Source organism: Sorex fumeus, unplaced genomic scaffold (genome assembly GCF_029834395.1).
Source record: "Sorex fumeus unplaced genomic scaffold, SorFum_2.1 ptg000122l, whole genome shotgun sequence".
Classification (NCBI taxonomy): domain Eukaryota; kingdom Metazoa; phylum Chordata; class Mammalia; order Eulipotyphla; family Soricidae; genus Sorex; species Sorex fumeus.
In genome coordinates this window covers 1,055,759-1,074,498 of record NW_026606179.1, presented here as the reverse complement: position 1 = coordinate 1,074,498, position 18,740 = coordinate 1,055,759, and the positions used below count along the sequence as shown (strand labels likewise).

The 18,740-nt window shown below is 59.2% G+C and overlaps 1 protein-coding gene across 2 annotated transcripts in view; it reads left to right on the top strand.

The window, feature by feature from the left end:
* The first annotated feature begins 4,682 nt into the window (after window positions 1-4,682).
* Window positions 4,683-18,740, top strand: part of KCNJ12 (potassium inwardly rectifying channel subfamily J member 12) — a 40,106-nt gene continuing 26,048 nt past the window's right edge. Inside the window, exon 1 of one of the 2 annotated variants that reach the window (XM_056136011.1) lies at window positions 4,683-4,942. The gene's annotated coding sequence lies outside the window, so the exon portion shown is untranslated. The remainder of the gene's footprint in view (window positions 4,943-18,740) is intronic. The other variant, XM_056136010.1, reaches the window with a different exon arrangement.

Here is an 18,740-nt window from a genome sequence, read left to right as displayed (position 1 = left end):
CCAGGGGAGGCGGGAGGAGGGGTGAGGGAGGGCGCGTGTCAGATCCTGTGCAGGAGGGAAATAAGTCAAGCGGCCAGCTCCAGGCTGCGCTGATCAATGCCTGCTTCCTGATGGCTGGGAGGAACTCAGTGTCCTGTTTCCAGGGCCACTGGCCCTTCCTGAAGTTCTGCACCTCAAATCAATGCCACAGGGTCAGCCAGGGGCCTGTGCGTGCCTGGGGCCAAGGTGGGGCTAGTGGCCCTGAGCGCACAGGGTAGTCACTTCCTTGACCTCTGCTGCACCCTGGCTCCTTGACACCCACAGAAGGGACGGAGGCCCAGGTCTCCCCGGGATCCTATTCCAAGGGCCAAGATCTCTGGCCCTTCTAGGTGTGGGTTAGCCTGAAGCACTTTGCCCATCACTGTAATACCATCCTCCTCATTAATGAGTCCGTGCAGGGGGCGTTAACCCAAAGCCTGGCACAGGCCAAATGCACAAGTGGGGGAGGGGGCAGGAATCACGACCATTACTGTCATTATTAGTATCAAGGAGTGTCCTGTGGAAAGGGTATTGGTGAAGGGACTGGGCTGAGGGCAGAATTCACTGGCCCTGCTGCCCCTTACCAGCTAGGGGCCTCTTTCTTCTGTCCCCCCTGGCTCTGGCCAGATGCCATCCTGCATCTCTTGACCTCCGAATGGGACTTCATGCATCCCGGAAATGTGTATTTTACACCAAGCAGAAAATGTGTATCCTATACCAGCAGGACTTCTGAAAACCATTTCTACACACAATCTTTTTCACCTGAGAAATACGACCCGCACTAGCACTGCCAAAAGCACCTCGGAATTACAACATGGTTGGTTTGGAATTAATTTGTGGTCATTGCACATTCAGAAGCCTTTCACCCTTGTCAAAGTTTGTGTGACCCCCCCCCCCCACTCCCACCTATACACACACATTCAGTTACAAGACCCCATAGGGGATTGCCACCCACAGTTTAAGCAGTAGGTGCAGAGCGCTCTGCCTGATGCCCGGAGCAGAGAGGGACAGGTTAACTCCCATCCCAATCCCAGGAAGGAGGGTCCCAGGACTTGCCTGCTGCCACTGCTGCTGCCGTGGACTCTCACTCCTGGCCTGTTTGTCCTTCGAGCAGTCAGTGAATGAAGAAAAGTAAAGTGGAGCTTGGAAGCCCAGTCGGCCCCTGAAGGAAGACCAGTTTGGGGAGAGAAACTAGTGGCTGAGTCCCATTGAGACTTTGGAGGGCCAAAATAGTAAGTAGGTGGGTTTGTAACACAGAGGCCCAGGGGCGTGGGTGGGCAGGAGGTGGGTGGGTGGGCCTTGGGTTTGGGCAACATTAGTTTTCATGCCTTCCTGGGGAGGTTTGCTCTGGCAAGCCGTGAGCTCATCTTATGTGTCAGGGATGTCAGGACTCAGGGTCTGGGGCTGGTTGAGATCCAGTGAGAAATGAAGAAAGCTGGGGAGTTCCCAAGAGGAGGTGACCTAGAGAACCACGGAGGAGTCTGCAGTGAGGAGTCCAAGGGTTACCCTTGCAGCTAGGCTGCCTGGCACAGAAACACAGGCTGGTGTTTCTGGCTGGCTTTCACATCTCAATCACGGCTTCATTTATGCCTGAAACAAACACTTCGATGTTGTCATATTAAGACAAAATATTGCAAAAGATTTGCTCACTGCATGGACCAGCAAACCACTGCAGCCTACAGGGAGTTCCCTCACACCCACCACAGGGATGCTGAGACAGCATGGATTTCACAGAGAAGGGCGAGGGGCCCTTACAGGGGGTGTCTAAGGTCCCCAGCCAGCTTTGTTCAGCCCTCAGCACTAGAGGAAGTGTCTTGGGAGGACTGGGGGGGCTGAGTGGAGAGACTCTGGGCACAGGGTTCACAGTCTCTTGGGGCGGCTGGCGCCCTACCTGCCCAGCTCAGGGCTGTGTGTGTCCAGAGTCTGAATGACTTGATAAAGATTAAGAACTGGGGGGGGGGGGTGTGGCAGAGAGATAGAGAGATAGTACAGTGAGTCAGGAGCTTGCCTTGCATGTGCTAGTCTGGGTTCAATCAGTGGCACCACATTCCACCCCCCCCAAACCCCTCCAGGACTTATCTCTGAGCACAGAGCCAGGAGTAAACTCTGAGTATGGACAGGTGTGCCTTCTCTCTCCACCCCCCCCCCCACATACAAAAAAAGACTAAGAACTGAATTTTGGTTCCATAGGAGGTAGCACAGCCTAACAGGGGTTTAATCTGAAACCTCTCTCTGCACAGGTGTACAGGTGCTGGGTGACCTGTGAAATGGGGTTGAGGATGGCTCTCAGGAAGACCTGGGGGTAGAGAGAAGACCTAGTATGCCTGACACTGGTCCTTCTTCTCAACCAACTGGGTGGAGGCTCTCTCTTTTCCTGTCTCTTTCTCTCCGTCTCTCCATCTCTGTGTCTGTCTGTCTGTCTGTCTCTCTCTCTTTCTGTATGTGTGTGTGTGTGTGTGTGTGTGTGTGTGTGTGTGTATGTGTAGCTTCTAGGGTTGAAGAGCCTCTTCTATCCCCAGAAGCTCTAAGTAAGTCCTAAACAAAGAGGTAGTCAAAGCCTTCTTGTCCATCCTGCAGACTAGACACTGGACACTTTCCTGGAGCTCGCTCTCAGTAGAGGGAAAGTAGCACTTGTATGGTGGAGCATTATAGCAGAGTGAGTCTGAGCAGAGTGTTGGGGGCCGTGTCACTCTTCTACTGGGTCACTCCAAGGAAAAAACGGAATGGATTTATTGGGAGCTGATCTCCAGTCGTGAAGAGTGGGGTGATGGGCTAAAATCTCGGGTAGGGGGCCGGGCTTCTTTCTTTCCAGGTCAGCGACCCACCTGGCTCTGCATCCCAGCTCCACTTACCTTGCCACTGCTCCCTGAACTCAGCTTCTTTCCCTGTAAAAAAGGACCAGCAAGCATGTCCACTCATAGCCCCAGAGATCCTGAAGGGAACCCACGAGGTCCTGGGTGCAGAGCTGCAGGCAGAGTGCTCTGTCCATGGTAGCCATTCCCAACGGGAACCTTGCTAAGTGCTTCAGGAAATCCATCCTCTAGTTCAGGAGGTGGGAATACTCGAGGTCAACAATGGACCTGGGGAAAGTGTGAGCATCTGTCTCCTCCACCAGCCAATAAAGGCATGGGACTCAGACTGGGACTCGGAGCGGCCCGAGATCAGTGAGTTGGGGGTGGGAGGTGGCAGGAAGGGCAGTAGGCACCTACCATCTTCGTGAGGCCAGCACCCCGCGCTGGGGGGATTGCTAACTGTTGGGTTTGAGCAGCCAGCAGTCTGGGCAGAGGCCAGAGAGCCATCCTCCTTGCTTAGAATCCTGCAGCCAGTCCCCCTGCTGTGCAGACACATAATTATATTTCACATTAAAGGGGAAGCTGGAGGCTGAGGGCCCCGGAGCTCTTTGAGGCCTGCGCTTAGGCCACAGACCTGTCTCCTTGGCCCAGTTCCGTGATCTCAAGACAGAGCAAGGGGTCAGATGGGTAATACAGTGGGGTCTCCCTGGGCCAAGGCCATCGGACAGGGCTGTCTGGCAGGATGAAAAGCTTGGCCCTGTTGGAGGTTGAGAGATCTGAGGCCAGACAATGGGCCCCAGGAGGCTGGGAAGACAGGGTTGTGGGGGTGGGGTTGGGGGGGACAAGTTGAAAGCCAGCTCCAGGGACAGGGACAGGGTGGCAAGAGAAGAGGGTTACAAGAGGGTCACATGGGGGTCAGGTGGGTGGGGGGTGGGGGAAGGGAGGGGAGAGAGAGAGGAGAGAGAGGGAGAGAGAGGGAGAGAGAGAGAGAGAAGAGAGAGAGAGAGAGAGAGAGAGAGAGAGAGAGAGAGAGAGAGAGAGAGAGAGAGAGAGAGAGAGAGAGAGAGAGCGCGAGCGCACAGGGGGAGGAGCAGGAGCAGGAGACAGAAGAAAGAAGCCAAACAGCAGAAGCCCGGCTGGAGAGAGATGCGATTAAAGAGGAGGAAATGATGTGTGCACAGGAGCGTGCGTGCCTGGTGTGCAAGGGGAAGAGGATTCCGTGGGAATGTACGAGCTGGAATCTGTGCACGTGCGCACACGTGCAGCGCTCACCCCGCAGTGCACTTTGCGTGTGCACGCACCTGTGCACCTGCAACCATCGGGCACGCCCGCGCCTGCGTTTTCCCTGTGTGCCTGTGGCCGCCTGGGCGGGCGCGCTGGGGCCGTGTGCCACGCGTGTGTGCAGGAGTCGCTCGCCTGCGTGTGTGCACTCGCCATGCACCTGTGTGTGCGCGTGTCCCCGGGAGGACATGCCACTCTGTGTGTGTGTGTGTGTGTGTGTGTGTGCGCGCGCGTGCGCGCGCGCCCCGGAGCTCAAGTGGCTGGTGGTGCGTGTGTGTAGGGGGTGGTGGCCGCGCTGGGGGGGCTCGGGCGGGCCGCGGCCAGGTGGGCGGGGGCAGCGGCGGCTGGCGCGGGGCGGGCGGGCGTGCTCTCGCCCGAGAGTTAGAGGAGTTGCCGAGCCGGGCTCGGGCGGCCGCGGGGCGCGGAGCGGGGCGCGCGCGAGCTCATCCCCGCCGCCTCCTCGCCCTCCATTCCTCTCTCCGCGCCGTCCCCGGCCTGGCCGCTGCCGCCGCCTCCCCGGGCACGGTCGCGGGGGGCGAGGGGCTGCGCGGCGGGCGCGGGCGGGCGCGGGGGAGCGCCGGGCCCCGGCCAGGGCGCCGCGGGCGGGGGAGGGGGTGGGCCGGCCGCGCTCGGCGGGGTCCAGGACACGAGCCGCGGCGCGGGCCAGGAGCGCGCTCGGCTGCCGGGCGCCGTCCAGGCGGGTCCCCGGGGATCGCGCCCCGGAGCATGGAGCGCCCCCCGGGGCCGCCCTAGGCGCGGCGGCGATGCGGCCGGGACGGCAGCAGCCGGGGCCAGGAGCGGCCGCCCCGGGCTCGGAGGACGCGCGGCCGGCGCGGGCGCCGCCGACCGAGGTGAGTGCGCGGCCCCCGGGGGCTGGGCTGGGCGCCCCGCAGGCCCCCTCGGCCGCCCCGAGCGCCACGCGGAGCTGCTGCAGCCGCGAAGGTGGGGCGGGCGGGCGCGCTCTTCCCCTCGCGCTCGGTGTTTTTCCTCCCTGGGTGAGCCATCGGAGGAAATGCTGACTGCGAGCTTTGCTTCCCCTGCCATGTCTCCGGCCACCGCCACCCGGGAACTTTGCTCCCGGCCAACGCTGGCCTTGGGGGCCTCTCTGGGAAACTTTGAGGCGCCCCCGTGCCCCCTCGGCCCGACTTGCGGGAGGGGGCTCGGGAGGGAGCGTGGGAGGCACTTTCCCGCTTGGCATCAGTCCTCCGCGTGACCTTCTCACACCCGGGATATGGGGTGGGGTGGGGGGATGCCCAGGAGCTGGGGGGACCGAGAACCACCCCCCTGGGGAGACCCCCGGGTCCGGGTTTTGCAGGCGCTTGGACGCGATTCCCTTGCCCACCTCCAGTGCTCTCGGAGTAGAAATGTTCTGGAAATGGTTCTGCTGGCCAGCGGCAGTACACAACTCCAGCCGCACCTTTCTGCATTTAGAAGCCGGCCTTGGGCGCCGAACCCAGGGTCCCCTTCCCTCTGTTGAGAAGCCCCCAGGGGTTTCAGGGCCCGAGTACCTCCCCGGACTCCTGTGCTCAGGGCTGTCCTGGGGGCCAGGCGGCTTGGGGCTCTTTCTCGGTGACAAGTGGGGTGGGATGTGATGGGGGAGCTCCCCGGCCTGAGGCCCCGAAGCCGCGTCTGTGCTGCCTGGGCTCTTGGAGCTTGCACATGTCACGGGAGGCTGGGGAGCAGGTTTGGGAGGGGAGTCAGGGGAGAGTGGTGTTGGGGAGGGGGGCTTGGATGCCTGGGATCCCTGCTTCCCTACAGCCGGGGCCGTCCTGCTCCCCATCTCGGTCTACCCATCTGACTGTGCCGGAGGCCTGGAGTCCAGGGCTGGGACCTCCTGCTATCCCCACCCCCCAGCCACCTTCCGAACCCTGGTTGTCGGGGGCTCTGCCTCCCGGAGCGCTGAGGCGCCCACACACCGCTGAAATCAGCAGCCGCCTCCTCGAAGGTGCAAACCCAGAAGGCGTTAGCCTCCGGCCTGCCCCTCACCCTTTCTTGAGGAGCCCTGAGGCCAGCCCAGCTGCCTGCTGCCCCTCCAAGCCCAGCTCCCACCCCCGGCCTGGGTGCTCCCTCTGTGTGTCCCCCCTGTGTGTATAGCTGGCTCCTGCCAGGGGTGCCCCGGGCTGGGCTGTAGCCATGTGGCCAGAGGGCCTGGGGGAAGATCCCGGGCGGGGCCAGGGAGGCTTGTGGGCTTCCTGTGGAGAGCTCACTTGTGTTCTGAAAACACCCCTCCTGGGGCTGCCCCCCCCCCCCAAAGAGACTCCAGAATAAGGCCTGTCTTTCAGCTTTCTGGGGTCTCTTCTAGTTAGACCAGGAATCAGCACCTCTAAGAATGGACCTTTGGAGGACCCCCATCAGCTCAGTGGGCAGGGTCCGGGGCTTGCGTGAGCAGCTCAGGGGTGAGGAGAGCGTTCAGGTGTTCTATTGCATGGGCAGTCTGGTGGTTCGGGTTTGATCAGGCCTGGCCGCGCCACCCAGGTCCCGGGCCCCACTCTGGCTGAGGGCACAATCTTGCCCTCCCCCTTCCTGCAGGGCTGTTGCTTCTCTTCCAGGGATCCATCCTGGGGGTCTTCTACTCCAACTGCCACTACAGACCCTTGTAGGGTCCCTCTGGGCAATGCCTGGGGGAAGGTCAGTGACTGGCTGCCAGGAGGCAGAGCTGCCCAGAGAGGCACCAGCTCTTCCCTGGCCACACAGCGGGTCCAGACTTGAGCAGAACCTCCACTCGCTCTGCTAGGCCAGCGGGCAGTGTCTGCCCGGCTTTCTGCCCCAGGGTGGTCCCTCTCTCAACAGGACAGCCAGAGTAGTGACAGGCCCTGCGGTGGGGAAATAACACCAGTGGCCGGGGCAACAGCCCCTCTTAGGCAGCTCTGTCCGTGGGCAGCTTCCTCCGGCCTGGCCGAGCCTCTGGACCATGGTTGACAGCATCAAGCATGGCACCTGGAGGCCTTGGCACGCGTGTGGGGGGAAGCAACTGTGTCGTCACTCCCGGTCCCTTCTGTGGCTCTGCCTGCCCCAGGCTGCTGGAGCACCTCCGCGCCCGCGACGCTCACCCTTGCCTCGCCCTCCGGGGCCCGGCCATGGCCGGCTCAGCCCTCCGACAGGTGCAGCCGGTGGCTGCTGCTGGGCCCCTGCCAGGCCTTCCCGTGAGTGACACATGGGCACACCTGCCCTCCCGTGGGGCCTGCACTGGAGCCTTGCCATGGGCTGGCACGGAGGCGAGGCCGGGAGGGAGGTGGCCCGTGGGCAGCGCCGGCTGCGGGGCGCTGTGGTGGGTGTGGGCTCTGTCCCACAGGATGGCTGCGTCGGGGACTTGGCAGCACGCTCGGGAGCCGGCAGCAGGGAGAGGCGAAGATGAAAGCGAGCCTGCCTGAAACTGGGCCGCGGGCAGGGCGGGAGGCAGGAAGGCAGGAGGCCTGGGGGAGCAGGGGGTGGGGATGCGGGCCTCCGTGGGGGCCGAGGGCAGGACGGGAGCCCTCTCGGGCACTGGCGGAGGGCCCGGAGCTCTGCCGGCTGATTTAATTTCCTAATGGGCTTCCCGGGGCTGAGGGGGGCATCCGCTCCCTGGACACACGGCAGGCTTGAGGCCTGCAAGGTGCAGGGCGGAGGCGGGGGCGGGGGGCTCGCACCCAGAGCCCTGGTCCTCTCCCATCACGGTACAGACACCCCAGCCAGTCCACGCGTGCGCCTGCATGGGGGCCTCTGGAAAGGCTCCTGCTGCTCTCCAGGTGCCCCTACCTGGGCTGGTCCCCAGCAGGGCCCTGGGCCTGGTGTCTCCCTGTCTCTGTCTCTCTCTCTGCAGCTGTCTCTGGCCCTGGTGCGGGCTTGGTTCTTCGTGGGTGCTCAGCGAGTGTTTGGGGTCTCCTGTCTGGGTCACAGAGGCCTCTGTGCCCCTCGGCCTCATGGGGCTGGTTCTGGGCTCTGGGATGGGCACAGTGGTGCCAGCTGCTCAGCTGTAGCCTCCAGTGTCCTCATGCACAGCAGGGGCCTACTGTCTGGGCACTGAGCAGGTGGGACCCAGCCCCCCACCCTTTGGGGAAGAGGGAGGGGTTCATCTGTGAGGTGGAGTTGGAGGCTCATGGTGGCGGGCTCTGAGGCTGGGAGAACAGAAGCGCGAATCTCGGAGGGAGCCCCAGCAGAAATGGGGTGTGGAAGTCAGACTTGGTGAGGGCGGGGTGAGGCCATTTAAGACTTTCGAGCCTTAGGAATTGGTTGTTCTTGTCCAGTCTGCCCTTGTACATGTGGGTAAACTGAGGCTCAGAGAGTGGCGTGAACTGCTGCTGCAGAAGGGGCTGGTCCCCTGTGACCCCTGCACACCCCCTCTCACTCTTTACCTGAAGGCCCAGTGCAGGTGACCTGCCTGGCCCCTCAGGGGCCCTGTGTGGACACTAGACTTTAAGCCTTGTCCCCTGCACGACTCGGGGCAGCCACCTCCTCCTGCCGCCTCGAGCCCACGAATCCCTTCATCCACAGTGTGGCCTGGGCCTCCACAGGGAGGGAAAAGAAAGGGGGTCAGAGCGTCTTACCCCCAGACCCCCTCATAGACTGACCATGCCCTGGACTCCCTCTGGGGACCCAGCACAGCCCTCCTGACCTGGCCCTCGTGCCCCTTCTCTCCTCACCGCGGCCCCCAGGCCTGCTCCCCTTCATGGCCCTGATCCCCACCCACCTCCTGCCTGTGCCTCAAGACCTTTGCACTTGCTTTCTCCCTGCCTGGAGGACACTTCCCCACTCTTCCCCTCTCCCTGCTGTCCTCTCCCTTATCTCCTCAGCTCTTGCCCAGACGCCACGTCTGTGGGCCTAGCCGGCAGCCTCCCCTGCCCTCCCCCCAGCCCCTCTCCTGCTTTCTTCTGAGGTGGGGTCCTGCGTTACCCCACGCGTGGTGTTTCCTTTGCTCTCTGTACCCTGGCTGGTTCTCAGGGCTTCGGGGTGCTTGATGGCCCCTTCCTGCTGGAGGTGTTGGGAGGAGTGGGCCAGTCCCTCTGCCCGCAGGCCATACTGGGCCTGTTGGTGGCCAGAGCTGCTCACCTGTGGGTGCAGGTGAGAAGGGGACCCTTGGCGAGGAGCTGGCCCTAAGCTGGCGCCTGCCGGCGGCACTGGCAGCCCGTCCCTGGAGCCGCCATCCATCTGTCTGCGGAGGGGAGAAGGCTGCGTGTTTCTGTCCCCTTCCCCTCTGCCTTGCACCCTCTGAGCTGTTACCTGCCTCCTTTATTTATTATTTATTTGTTTGTTTTTTGGGTCACACCCGGCGATGCACAGGGGTTACTCCTGGTTCTGTACTCAGGAATTACTCCTGGCGGTGCTCAGGGGACCATATGGGATGCCGGGAATCGAACCCGGGTTGGCTGTGTGCAAGGCAAACACCCTACCCGCTGAGCTGTGCTATTGATCCAGCCCCTGTTACCTGCCTCCTGCTCTGGGCCTGCCAGTGTCCTGGGCCTGCTCCTAGCCCCAGCTGTCTGCCCCCGACCCTGTGTGGTCAGAACTGACCCAGGCCCGACTCGCGCGCACGGGGACGCAGGGCCCCATGGCCAGGGCTGCTGTCTCCCCCACCGCCCATCTTTCCCTGCATTTCCCTGGGTGGCCTGGGCTTGAGGCGCGGGGTATCCCTCTCTTGCCTGAGGCTGACCGCCGGACTCCCCCGCCAGTGCTCTCTGTACATGACTTCCAGGCTTTTGTTTTCACATTTGAAAATTGACCATCATCAACTTCAGCAGTTGCCCCGTCGTGGAGATCCACTCTGCTGGCCGCGGCAGAGCCTAGGCTGGACTTCCTGTCCCCCTCTGTTGCCTTTAGCAGGTCGGGGCTCAGGACTCTTCTGTGGGGAATGGACAGCTTCCCAGGAACTCTGCCACCTGCCTGCTGTCCGCTGGGCTGAGACCCCCGGCCACGCTCCGCTCTGGCCCAGAAAAGGGACCAGTTCCTACAGAGAAGCAGAGTCCCGGGAGATCTGTACATGACTCCCAGGCTTTCTGCTCACATCCAGAGCCTTCTCCTGGGGTCCCCGGCCTGCCGCGTCTGTAGGGGGTGTCTGAGGGGAGGGCACCATGCAACTGTCCTACAACTAGGGGTAATCCGAGCCAGAGATGCAGTTTCTGAGGAGCCCCAGGGGCCAGCCCAGCTCCCCATCTGGCTCCCATGGCTGTCTGGAGACTTTAGAGAACGAGTGCTGGGAGGGAGTGTGTGGGGTCCCAGAGAGGCCGGACTGTGTGTGGCAGGGCAGGAGAGGTCAGGGAGGGGCCACAGGGCGCCCGTCTTTGCCTGCCTCACTCCCTTCCCAGCTGCAGCCCAAGCCCCCCGAGCGGGAGGCTCCAGCCCTGCAATTCTCAAGCACTTAAAGCAAAAATAAATCGCTGCCAGCAGCTGGCATTCTGGGTGGCAGCCGTCGCGCCCTCCCCCCGCTCCCCACTGCCCCGACCCTAGCCTCTGGGCTCTTGAACCCAAGCCAAGACCAGACCAGGCTTCTTCCTGTAGGGCCCAAAGAGGCCTTGGGGGAGCGAGGGAAATTGACCCCGTCCCTGCCCTCCAGGGGACTGGAACTTAGAGAGACTCTGAGTATACATGGGAGCAGAGGGTCTGAGGAGGGAAACAGGAGGACCCGGCTACATCTCATGAAGGGACAGCACAGGCAGATGCACTCCTTGAGGCTCCTGGGGGTGCTTGGATCCTGGGGTCCATGTGGGGACTCCCCAGGGGCCTGGGACTTGGTGTGTGGGAGGGGCCACACTTCTCTGTGCTCAGGACTTACTCTGGACTCTGCTCTTAGGGATCCCTCCTACACACAGAACTGGGGACCAGATAGGGTCCTGGGGATCTGACCTAGGTCGTCCACGTGCAAGCCCAAAGCCTACCCTTGGTGCTATCTCTCCGGCCCCTGAGTCTTTGGAAGCAGGACATGGACAGGGCCTAGACGTGCGCCGGCTTAGGTGCTGGGAACCTCTTACTTTCCACCACTGGAGCCATCCCAGGCACCTTTTCTCGCTGGCCCTCCCCCCGCTTCTCAGAGGATCCCAGGGGTCTCCACCGGGAGTGTTGGTGACAGGGATGAGGGGGCGTCAGGATCTTGCTCCGTCAAGCTTTCGGCACTTAGCACTGCCACAGCACCATGAACCCAGGTGTCCTGTGTGGGGTGGGCTGGGGTGGTGGAAAGGGATGCTTGAAACCAGCGACAGTGCTCAGTGCTCATGGGCTCCCTTGGGTTGTTCGTGATTAAAAGTATTTAACAAGAGTGTCACGTATTTGTGGCAAAGCGTCGAACAAGCCTAAGGAGAGAAAGTGGATTTTTCCTTCCCCAAACCTGTCTGCCCTGCACCCCTGCTTCCTGGCTCTGTGTTCTTCTTGTTGTTGTTTGGGGGCCACAGCTGGTGATGCTCAGGGGTCACTCCTGGCTCTACACTCAGGAGCCACTCCTGGCGGTGCTCGGGGGACCAGACGGGATGCCAGAGATGGAACCTGGGTTCGCTCCGTGCAAGGCCAGTGCCTTCCCTGCCGTGCCATCCCTCGGGCCCCTCGTTCTTGGTTCTTTTTTGGGGGGAGCCCAGGGCTTCCCACATGCAAGCACAGCACTCACCACTGAGCCACAGCCCTGGCCCCCATCACTTTCCTCTCTGAGATGAGCGTTCTGGCAGAGTGTGGGATTCCCTCTGTGCCGGTTGCAGGGCACCACAGGCAGCACTTGTGACCCCGGCTCACACGCCAGCCAGCCTGTCACTGTGCCCCTCCCTTCAGGATGGACCTGCCTCCGCTTCTGGAGCCTGGCTGTGAGGTCTTGAACATGCGGTTAAGGAGGTTACACTCTCGGTTTGACTTTTTATTCTGGGTGGGGCTCCTGCTGGGGCTCAGGGGGTCCCATATGGGATTCAGGGGATCAAACTATGGTCGGCAGCATGCAAGGCTAGCGCCCTGACCGCTAGACGATTACTCTTATCCAGCCTCTGAACAGGGCCCTGGGCACCATGGAATCGGTGCTTCTCAGCACCAGGACACGGGGCCCGAGTCCGCGTGGGCTGTCCCTTCTCCTCAGCTCCCGCTCCATCACGGGGAGAGGTGCAGTCCCCTGGTGGCCTCCCCAGGCACTTTGGCTCTGGGGTTTGGAGGTGCAGCCCCTGTCTGAGCTCTCTCCTCTCCTGCCCTGCGATCTTCTGTCCACAGCCCTGTGGGGTGTCACCCCACTGCAGCCCAGAGTCCCACCCCTGGGTTTCCGGACCTGCTGCACTGAGGCAGTGTGACAGACGAGAGGCCACGCTCGAACACGCGTGGCTCTGCCTCTGTGGCTTGCCTTCCCCTCATCCTCAGATGGTGGGCGGCAAGATTTCTGTTGGGGGATCGGTTCCCCCCCGCAGCTTTCCACTCCCTGCTTGGGTGGCCGTGCTATTTCTCTAGCCCGGTTTGAACTGGATCCGCTCCCTGCTGGGGGCTGCTAGAATCGCGCCTCGAGAGACTGTGGCCTAGAGATGTGCACGCATCCCTAATGTGAAGCCTCAGTGTCCCTGCTTGGACAATGGGTGTGGGCATCGTGTCCACACTTGGACATCGCCTCTCTCAGCCTCCGCCCTGCAGTGTCCTCCTCCCGCCCGCTCCGCCCCCGCCCCGACTTTGCCGCCTGTTCCTTGGGCCTGCTGAGCCTCAAGCTGTTGGTCGCACCTGCCAGCCTGGGACGGCCAGGTCCCTCTGGAGCCCCGGAAGGCTCCAGCGTCACTAGGGGGGGACTCAGCAGTGCCCCCCCCACCCTTATCCTTGGCATGGTCCAGCCCCTCCCTGGGGCCTGGGGAGCAGAGGAGACCCTTGGCCTTTTTCCAGGGGTGCTGCTGGTCCCACCACCCCAGGCCACAAGGTCCTGGCCCTGTTCCCACAGCAGATGCTCTGGCCCAGGAGCCGCGGGGCCAGTGACCCCCGTCCTTCCGCGAGGCAGCAGCTCCTGCTCCTAGGGGCTTCAGCACCAGGGGTGACCCCACCTCTGTGAAGCTCCAGAGAGCTGGTTGGGAGCCGTGTGGCTGTTTGTACTCTGGTGTCCTTGTCTGCGGCATCTATGGGGCGGGGAAGCAGCCGGAATGAGTCTCTGATCTGGACACTGGGGCTTGCGAAGCCTTGGGGATGGGTGTCAGGGGCTGCCCTCACTCAGCGTGGGAAAGAAAGGACTGCCCTAACATGGTCCACTCCGGGGCGCTTTATGCAACTCTGGGTGCTGGGTGCTGGGTGCTGGGTGCTCGGAGCCGGAAGTCTGAGGACCAGGTGCTGCTAGGGTCCAAGTCTGCGGCTCTGAAGGGTGGGAGGCTGCAAACCCCTCTTGCTGCCACTCCACTGCAGGCAGCCCAGGCTTTCTCTGAAGCCCCCTGCCTCCCATCTCTGCCTCTGAGCTCCTCTGTCCATGGTCTTTTGTCCCTTATCAGGACACTTGTCATTGGACTTAGATCTCACCTCCTGCCAGTGCCCTCTCCAGACCTGAATGACTGTGGCAGCAACCCTTATCTAAACAGGGTCATATGACAGGTTCTCAGAGGATGTATCTTTTGGGGGGATTGCTCAGGGACCATCAGGGCACACTCACCTGTGGATGGTATTTTATTTTCGTTTTAGGGCTGGAGCGATAGCACAGCGGGTAGTGTGTTTGCCTTGCACATGGCTGACCCGGGTTTGATTCCTCCGCCCCTCTCGGAGAGCCCGGCAAGCTACTGAGATATCTTGCCTGTACGGCAAAGCCTGGCGAGTTCCCCGTAACGTATTCGATATGCCAAACACAGTAACAACAAGTCTCGCAATGGAGACGTTACTGGACCCGCTTGAGCAAATCGATGAACAACGGGAGGACAGTGCTACAGTGCTACAGTTGGGGCCACCTCTGAGATGCTCAGGGCTCTGAGCTTAGGCAGCACCCCTGGCAGTCCTCCGAGCACCATATGGGGTGCCGAGGATGAAACCTGGATCAGCAGCATGCAAGGCAAGTGTCCTACATGCTGTACTATCCCTGGAGTATCTTTACTGAAGGACATCATCAGCGAGCCGGCTCACGTGGTTAGCCTGGGAGTGCCTCCCTGTCTCTTCTGAGAAGATTCTGTTTTAGCAGCAGGACTTGGAGACACGTAGGACCGGGCCCATCCCTGTGTCCTCAACCCAGTCATCTTCTTGGTGACACCCTTTGCTCATCTGTGAAATGGAAGCCTTGGCAGTCAGTCCCGCACGGGGTTCTTGGTGCAGCCAGGCGGCAAGGCAAGTGCCCGGGCAGGGAGCCGAGGTCCTGGCGGGGGTGCGGGTGCAGTTGTCAGCGGGTGGTTTCTCTGCTGCTTGGTGTTTCCCGTCCGTTCTTCTGCCCCACGCCTTGTCCCTGGTCCTGGGTGCGGGTCTGACCTTGGCTGCTGTTGTGTGGAACACGGTGGAAACTTGGGTACTCAGGCCTCCGCTGTCCCCGCAGCAGGTCTGGAAGTGACCTTTGCTGGGTCTGGGGTCTGTGCCTTTGTGTCCTGGATACTGGTCCCTGCAGTGCCTGCCAGGAGGTGTGCCAGCTCCCCTGCCCTTAACTCCACAGAGGTGTGTTCCCATCCCACAGGGGCTCCCACTGTGGCTGTTACCCTGTCCCACCCCAAGCAGTGGCGCCGCGGCTTCTGCCACTGCACGCTCATTTGTGGAACAACTCATGTGACCCCCTGCCATTTTCTTCCTTTCTCGCCTTCCTTCCTTCCTTCCTTCCTTCCTTCCTTCCTTCCTTCCTTCCTTTCTTCTTCCCTCCCTCCCTCCCTCCCTCCCTCCCTCCCTCCCTCCCTCCCTCCCTCCCTCCCTCCTTTCTTTCTCTCTCTCTCTCTTTCTTTCTTTCTTTCTTTCTTTCTTTCTTTCTTTCTTTCTCCCACTTCAGTTGTGTTCAGGGCTTACTCCTGCCTCTGTCCTCAGGGATCACTCCTGGTGGGCTTGGTAAACTGTATGTGGTGCCAGGGATCAAAACCAGGCAAGCATCCTGCCCACTGTACTATCTCTTTGGAGCTACCCCATTCTTTTTCTGACAGTTGCAGGCTACTGGGAGGTAATTTCTCTTTCTGCCCTTCACCAGATTGGAGTCCCTAGGAATTAGTGGGACCCTTATATCATGTATTGGGAGCCTCTTGCTCATCCTGTTGGGTGACCCTAGGGGAAAGGAGCAGTTGTCCCATTTTACAGATGCCAACGCAGAACCCCGGCGAAGCACAGAGCCCAGGATGGGCCTGGAACCGAGGGATCTTGCCTGAGTCCTGAGTTTGCCCTCAAGTCCCTGTCACTGCGGGGAAGGGACTAGAATCACAAGGCACAGGAAGCTCCGGCATTGCCTTGACTCCAGGCCGAGGCCCCGGGAGCCTGGGTGACCTCAGCCCCACCCTTTGTTCCCAGCAGGATATTTTGGGGATGACCACAAAGGCACCCCTGGGTGGGGGTAATTCAGCAGTCCAGCTGTCGCAGGGTGCCTTTTTCTCCCAGAACGTGGTGTGACATTTCACTGAGATTCGACACCTCCAAATAATAATGAAAATGACTTTCCCCAGGTCCTCTGCCTGGAATTTTCTGGGACCTTATTGGATTTCGTTCTTAGAATGTCCTGGCTGGGCCTTGGGGGCAGCGGGACTGGAGGGATGCAGGCACGGAGGGAGACAGAGGAGGGGGCAGCCCACATTTAGGTACAGGTATATAGGAGGCTGGGGAACGGGAATCTGTTTTTGTCCCCAGAAGGGGGACAGAGGTGGCCTGGATGGAGGTACGGGGACTGTTTCCATGAAATGTCTCCTGCTTGGAGATGCGTGTGGAGTCGGCTGGGGACAGCCGCTCCCCTCCCCTACCTGCTATGTAACGTCAGGGCAGCAGCACCACCGCTCTGAGTCTGAGATCCTTACTTTGACCAGTGGGGCGAAGTTCACCCGTTTAAACTATGATGGGGCTCCCTGGATTCAGGCATTAGAATGACTTTTGCATTCCAGATGGCGGAGGGTGTGTGTGTGTGTGTGTGTGTGTGTGTGTGTGTGTGTGTGTGTGTGTGTGCGCGCACAATCCCAGCCTTTTGACAGGTGGGGAGATGTAGGCTGCCAAAGGGGTGCCGCACAGGCCCACACTGAGTGGCCCAGGGCCTCAGTCACAGAATGTGGGGCCGTGTGCTCCTGCCAAGGCTCTCGGAGTGGCAGTCTCTTTGATCAACTTCTTTGCAATGGGGTTAGCATTTGCACCAAGACCCAGGGCCCCCCCACCAGCTGAGCATGGGGCTGAGGATGCGGAGGCCACAGGATACTGGTGGCAGCTGCAGAGTTGTGGGTCACCATTTGCTCTACTGTTCGACTTAGGGTCCCAAACCAAAGGGATCTGTGAGGTCTGCTGAGAAGTCTGCAGATGGTGCACGTGGGTAAAGCAGAGATGGCCTTGCAGGGAAGAGGACTTCGGCCCTTGGAGTCATGGTACTCTGACACCAGTGCTCCCTGGGTGAAGAACTGCTGGAGACCTTAGAGTATCTCTCAGAGCATCGCTGGGGCCTGACAGGGTCAACTAGAGGCCCGTCGCTGTCACCTTCTCTCCCCCCTCCCTCGCCCCAGACATTCGCACACAAACACCAAGTCCACTTGGAGTGCCCTGCTGTGGTGGCCAACTGACCTTACGAAGGCATCCCTTCTCCTTATGATTCTTCTTTTGAGCTAGGCCTGCTGGTTCCAGACCCATCTCTTCCCTCCCCATTTCAGAAACTGTCCCCTCGGTCCCTTCTTTCCACTGAAAATCCAAACTCTCTATTGGAAGTGCTGTTCCTCTTCCCCTTGGAACTTCCGCTTGATCCCCTTGCCCTCCCTCCCACTCAGAACCTGTGGTCCTCACAGTGCTCGCCTCCTTTCCTCTGCTGGATTGTTTCCCCTTCGTACAGTGGTTCCATCCCCAGTTGCCTACCTACAACTATTACTCTAGTTTCTGTTAAATACTTTCCTGTGACCTGGCCCTTATCATCCAAAGGTCATCACCGAGGACTCATTGTAGCTAGATATTTTCTCTCAAGCACCAGGATACTCCAGGTAATAAAACAAAGTTCTTCCCACACCACAGATGATAACAACAACAACAACAACAACAACAACAACAACTTTGGGGCCAGAGAGATAGTACAGCAGGTGACTGACCCAGGTTTGATCCTCAGAACCCCATATGGTCTGCCAAGCCTGGCCAGGAGTAACTGCTGAGCGCAGAGCCAGGAGTAAGCCCTGAGCAAAACTGGGTGTGATCCCAAAAAACGAAACAGAAGAACGACAATCACAAAAATCTCTCAAATACTAGGAATAGAGTGCCATTTTCTCAACTTGATAAAAACTATCCCAAAGTATTCAGCTGACATTTTTCTTAGTGGGGAAGAACTCAGATTTCCCACTGAGACAAGATAGAAAGCAAGGATGTCCTCTCTGACCAACACTTTTTAACATTGCACTAGAAGATCTTGCTAATGCAATAAGATAAGAAAAGGAAATGAAAGATTGAGACGATACAATGCCTTTGCAAATGGCATTGTCTTAATATGCAGAAAATTTAGATGATTAGATAACAACAAAAAACCTGGAAATAATTACGGCAAGGCTGCAGGATAGACCCAAGGTTAATATATAAAATTCGTTTACTTTTCTAGGGGCTGGAATGATAGCACAGCGGGTAGGGCTTGCATACGGCCTGACCCAGGCTCGATTCCCAGCATCTCATATGATCCCCCGAGCATGGCCAGGAATAATTCCTGAGTGCATGAACCAAAAGTAACCCCTGTGGATCGCTGGGTGTGACCCAAAAAGCAAAACCACCACCACCAACAACAAATTTACTTTTCTGTACACCAACAATGAAGAAGTGGAAGTTGAGGCTGAAAAACTAATGCCCTCAGTTATCCAACAGCCACTGATACCACGCACCATCCATTTCCCTCTTCTCCTGATTTTTTAAAAACAATTTTCATTTTTATTTTTTATTGACTCACCATAAGATACACAGTATAAAGTTGTTGATGATTGGGTTTCAGTTGTATAATGAATTTCTGATTGTTTTGAACTTCCTAAATCACTATTTATTTATTTTTTTTGAGGGTGGCCACAGTCTCTGATGCTCAGGGGTTATGCCTGGCTCTTCACTGAGGAATCACTCCTTGAAGTATTGGGGGAGTCATGTGGGATGCCAGGGATTAAACCTGGGTCAGCCGTATGCAAGACAAGTGTCCTACCCTCTGTGCTATTGCTTCGGACTCCCTAAATTACTGATTTTAATCAGGTCTCATTCTGATTCTTTTGGTCAAAGTAGATCTTTTCAGCTTTCTTTTTAAAAAAATTTCCAGTGACAACTCTGCTACCCATTTGCCCTTCGGCTTTCTGTGCTGCCAACTTCTAACCACAGTAAACTCTCTGCTCTTTGATTTAGTTTGGTGTGAAATGGTATGTTACAAGATAGACGACCCTCACCATGGGAATTGATTTCCCTTGCTGTTTTTTTTCTAGTTGCTGTCACTTATGATAGCAGGATGGGTTTAAGGGAACTTAAAATCTCCACTAGCATATACTTTGTATCTTTGTTTTTGTTTTGTTGAGGCTACATGTGGTGGTGTTCAAGGGTTACTCCTGGCTCTGTTCTCCAGCACCATGGGGATCTTCGGACTCTTGCAGGCTTTCAGTATGCAAAGTACGCGCTCAGCCCCAG